Raw genomic sequence first — 5597 nt, forward strand, 5'->3', positions numbered from 1 at the left:
CCTGTTATAAAGAATCACTGTAAGGCTGTTAATCCTTATTTGTTTGTTGCTCTATTGAGACTTGTATTTCCATATGATTCTTCATTTTTCCCACAGTCCTCCACCAACAATATATATTTTTACTTCATGACCACAGCTTCAAAATAAGTTAGTATAAATGTTTCGCTTTTTAGCAGCCCCAGCTCAGCATGTCAGTCCCAGGCAACACAGAAGATTTGTTGGAGTCTTTCCTTGGAATTGACAGATGTCAGGTACAAATAGGATTAAAAGATTATTAGATTAACTCTTCTTTGCCCAGTGAACAGCAATGCTTTATTTGTGGAAATATCCTTACACTTTACCATACAGACTAACACTTTTTGCTAAATGCAATAAATCTTTTGATTCAAAATTAGATTTACTTTCTTAAGAAATATCCCTTGTCCCTCAATTGAATATGGTTATGGTTACCTTAGAGAATAAATGAAAATATTTCTAAACATTTAAATAACTACTAATACATGTTTACGCTGCAAATCAAGCCACTAAATATCTATTTTAATATTATTATGAATCTGATACATAATGCTGGGCAATGACACAGGTTTTTGGTAAAAAAAGAAATACGGATGTAGTTATACAGGAAGGGGAGGGGCATACTCTGAAGACCTTGATAAAACAAAGACAACTCTACAATAGAAAAATAACGTGATTTTTTAAACTATTTTGCTTTGATAGTATCTTATTCTAATCATTGTAACATAAATAATAATGTGGCTATTATAATCCAAGTAGCTTGAGTGCTGACCACAAATGCTCTAGTCCAAGCAACACTTTATTGCTTACATGCTAAGCACAAGTCTTATGCATTTGCCTAGTCTCCTATTTACAAAGACATTAAATACTTCAAGATAGTAATATAAATTGTAATGTAGTAAAACAACTTTGCAATATACTTTCATTATTTATTTTGTTCTCCTTTGTTGCAATTTAATATTGAATATTGCAGACTTAGCAATTCCTGTTAAACATGGAAGTGCAGACACAGCTGTATTCTACACAGTAATTGGTTGCACACTCTAGTAAGCCATTTATAACCATTTCTAATTGGCCTCAGCAGAAAAGGTAACCTAAGTTACAATATGGCGACGCCCACTGATCTATGGACATTAATTTTACAATACTTTGTTACAATATTTAGACAACTAATATGTTTTTTAAAAATACATGTACAACTTATTCTAAAGGTAATCTTTGCTCTGAATACACCATTCAAGCAATGATTTATTTATTACCAGATTATGAGTGGAGCACAAAATTGTGCTTAAGCGAGCACGATATTTGCACTCCACTCAGTAATACCGGTGCATGCAAATGTGCACTGATATTACTAGTTGAGCGCAATACGGACGTGACCTCACGTTCACATTGAAGGAAGCTTTGCACTCACGAAAGCTCACTTCCATAGGCCCCAATGGGAGCCTCGTTCTCATGCCGTGAGATACGGCAGAGAACCTAGAGCAGTGAAGGGGTAAGGTTAAATATATATATGCATATGAATATATACATAAATATATATATATATATATATATATATATCACTGGGGGATTGCACTCCAAGCAAATGAACAATCCAGTGCCCTGGGTGCAGCAAACAAACAAACAGGCATATGGAAAGAAGGGCACTCCAAGGGATCCTTAAACAGGCACTTTTATTTAGTGAACGTTTTCGGACATATTATAGTCCTTCCTCAGACCAAAAAGTGTGTATATATATATATATATATATATATTTATATATGTGTGTGTGTTTATATTTGTATATAGACATATTGACACATGTATATAAGCACATACATATATATTTACAGTTTTAACACAGTCCCCATAGACTGCAATGAAAGGCACTTTTCAGTGCCATTGCTTTTTTTCTAACACCCCACATCCGCACACTTTGACCCCTTAAAACTGCTTTGTTCTATATAAATATTTTTTTATTTTATTAAAGGGACAGTCAACACCAGAATTTTTGTTGTTTAAAAAGAAAGATAATCCCTTTATTACCCATTCCCCAGTTTTGCATATCCAACACAGTTATAATAATACACGTTTTACCTCTGTAATTATCTTGTATCTAAGCCTCTGCTGACTGCCCCCTTATTTCAGTTATTTTGACAGACATGCAGTTTAGCAAATCAGTGCTCACTCCTAGGTCACTTTACGTGCATGAGCTCAATGTTATCTATATGAAACATGTGAATTAATGCCCTCTAGTTGACAAAATGTATTCAGATTAGAGGCAGTCTTCAAGGTCTAAGAAATTAGCATATGAACCTCCTAGGTTTAACTTTCAACTAAGAATACCAAGAGAACAAAGCAAAATTGGTGATAAAAGTAAATTGGGAAGTTGTTGGACTTGACTGTCCCTTTAAGGATATACACACTTTATTTTTAAATTTAACCAGGGGTCTGACCTCTGGTTAATTTTCTGAGTTTTAATTGCTACCACAAGCTCGCGGAAGCATTAACCAGCCACTTATGTTTAGTGTTTAATGTCCCTTTAACACCAGCACGCCACAGGCTTTTCTATGAGGATGCATAGTCCTTAGGCAATGGTAACCTAAAATCAAAGGCTACTGAATTACACAATAAACTAAATAAAAGAAAAAATGTTATTGTATTACCAGTGCTCTGAAGTTAATGAAGATATTCATATACATGTAATCTAGTGTGACCAGATCTGAGGCGAAACAAGGGACACATCAGCATTAATACGCAACATACTCAAAAAGAAAGGGATGAATTATTAGACAAGGTTTTGGTTGTAGCATTTCAAACCATTTATTAAAGTAAACAATGCATGAAACTAATAGCTGACATCATTATAAGTTATAACAGTTGCAGCTATTAGTTTCACGCATTATTTACTTTAATAAATGGTTTGAAATGCTAAAACCAAAACCCAGTCTAATATAACTGTTTTTAATTTACAACTTTTCATGTAGCATTACTGAATACATACAGATAACAATATATATCAGGCATAATCAGCTGTAATTCCTACCAGTCTTAAATGGTGACTTAAATAGGTTAGGCAGAAGACTCCATTTATATACTTTAGGGTCTTTCTATTTTATATTTTGAAAGCTGTTTCTTCTACCTCTCACAAACACGCTCACACATTTGGTAAAATAAATATAATATTCACCACAGGTATCACTTTATAATGAAGCAGATTAGAAGTTATGAAAGGGACATTGTACACTAGATTTTTCTTCCCATAAATGTTTTGTAGATACTCCATATATATTGCCAATCTGGTATTGTTTTTGTAACAATGTATAGTTTTGCTTATTTTTTAATAACATTGTGCTGACTCCTAACCAAGCCCCAACGTTTTAGATGTAGACCCAGGTCTACAGATTACTGTTTGTGTAATCAGTATTTGTGTATTTGTGTCATGTGTAAGGAGGGGGGTCTGCTCTTTCTGCTTCCCCAGCCCCTTTCAGTGGTAGTCCCAGACTAACCTCATCAACAGGGCTAAACTGGCAGCTTCTAAGTAAGTTTAAAAAAAATAAAAAAAATTACTGGATTTTTATATCAGTATCTGTGCATATTCTTCTTAATAGTAGTGTCTGTTACATTCAGTTATATGAAAATTGATGTATACTGTCCCTTTAACCATAAACTCTCTCTGCTTTTCAACTCTCTCTCTCTCTGATGTTCTCTAGTGTTCAGTTACTCTCTCTGCAGATCAGCAGTGCCGGATTAGCCCTCAGTTTAAAGGGACAGTAAACTCCTTGTAATTACAAGGCATTTCAGTTGCGTTGCCATAGAAAAACATATCAGCAAAATCTTAATGTTTTCAATGCAAATTAACATCCTTTTTACTGTAATTATTTTTCAATAACTCCACCCACCATTTGCCTAATTTGGAGGAGCCAATCTGGACTTTAGTCTGCAGGTAACAAGGCTAGTCTGCAGGTAACAGGGCTAGTCTGCAGGTAACAGGGCTAGTCTGCAAGTAACAAGGCTAGTCTGCAGGTATCAGGGCTAGTCTGCAGGTAACAGGGCTAGTCTGCAGATAACAGGACTAGTCTGCAGGTAACAAGGCTAGTCTGCAGGTAACAAGGCTAGTCTGCAGATAACAGGGCTAGTCTGCAGATAACAGGACTAGTCTGCAGGTAACAAGGCTAGTCTGCAGGTAACAAGGCTAGTCTGCAGATAACAGGACTAGTCTGCAGGTAACAAGGCTAGTCTGCAGATAACAGGGCTAGTCTGCAGGTAACAGGGCTAGCCTGCAGGTAACAAAGCTAGTCTGCAGTTAACAGGGCTAGTCTGCAGGTAACAAGGCTAGTCTGCAGGTAACAGGGCTAGTCTGCAGGTAACAAGTCTTATCTGCAGGTAACAAGGCTAGTCTGCAGGTAACAGGGCTAGTCTGCAGGTAACAGGGCTAGTCTAAAAGTAACAAGGCTTGTCTGCAGGTAACAAGGCTTGTATGCAGGTAACTTGGCTAGTATGCAGATAACAATGCTTATCTGCAGGTAACAAGGCTAGTCTGCAGGTAACAAGGCTTATATGCAGGTAACAAGGCTAGTCTGCAGGTAACAGGGCTAGTCTGCAGGCAACAAGGCTAGTCTGCAGGTAACAGGGTTAGTCTGCAGGCAACAAGGCTAGTCTGCAGGTAACAGGGCTAGTCTGCAAGTAACAAGGCTAGTCTGCAGGTAACAGGGCTAGTCTGCAGGTAACAATGCTAGTCTGCAGGTAACAGGGCTAGCCTGCAGGTAACAAAGCTAGTCTGCAGGTAACAGGGCTAGTCTGCAGGTAACAAGGCTTGTCTGCAGGTAACAAGGCTAGTCTGCAGGTAACAGGGCTAGTCTGCAGGTAACAAAGCGAGTCTGCAGGTAACAAGACTAGTCTGCAGATAACAAAGCTAGTCTGCAGGTAACAAAGCTAGTCTGCAGGTAACAGGGCTAGTCTGCAGGTAACAAAGCTAGTCTGCAGGTAACAGGGCTAGTCTGCAGATAACAGGACTAGTCTGCAGGTAACAAGGCTAGTCTGCAGGTAACAAGGCTAGTCTGCAGATAACAGGGCTAGTCTGCAGGTAACTTGGCTAGTCTGCAGGTAACAGGGTTAGTCTGCAGGTAACAAGGCTAGTCTGCAGGTAACAGGGCTAGTCTGCAGGTAACAAGGCTTGTCTGCAGGTAACAAGGCTAGTCTGCAGGTAACAGGGCTAGTCTGCAGGTAACAAAGCTAGTCTGCAGGTAACAAGACTAGTCTGCAGGTAACAAAGCTAGTCTGCAGGTAACAAAGCTAGTCTGCCGGTAACTTGGCTAGTCTGCAGGTAACAAGGCTAGTCTGCAGGTAACAGGGCTAGTCTGCAGGTAACAAGGCTAGTCTGCAGGTAACAAGGCTAGTCTGCAGATAACAGGGCTAGTCTGCAGATAACAGGACTAGTCTGCAGGTAACAAGGCTAGTCTGCAGGTAACAGGGCTAGTCTGCAGGTAACAAGGCTAGTCTGCAGGTAACAGGGCTAGTCTGTATGTAACAAAGCTAGTCTGCAGTTAACAGGGCTAGTCTGCAGTTAACAAGGCTAGTCTGCAGGTAACAGGGCTAGT

The sequence above is a fragment of the Bombina bombina genome, unplaced genomic scaffold (assembly GCF_027579735.1).
Source record: "Bombina bombina isolate aBomBom1 unplaced genomic scaffold, aBomBom1.pri scaffold_947, whole genome shotgun sequence".
Taxonomy (NCBI): Eukaryota; Metazoa; Chordata; class Amphibia; order Anura; family Bombinatoridae; genus Bombina; species Bombina bombina.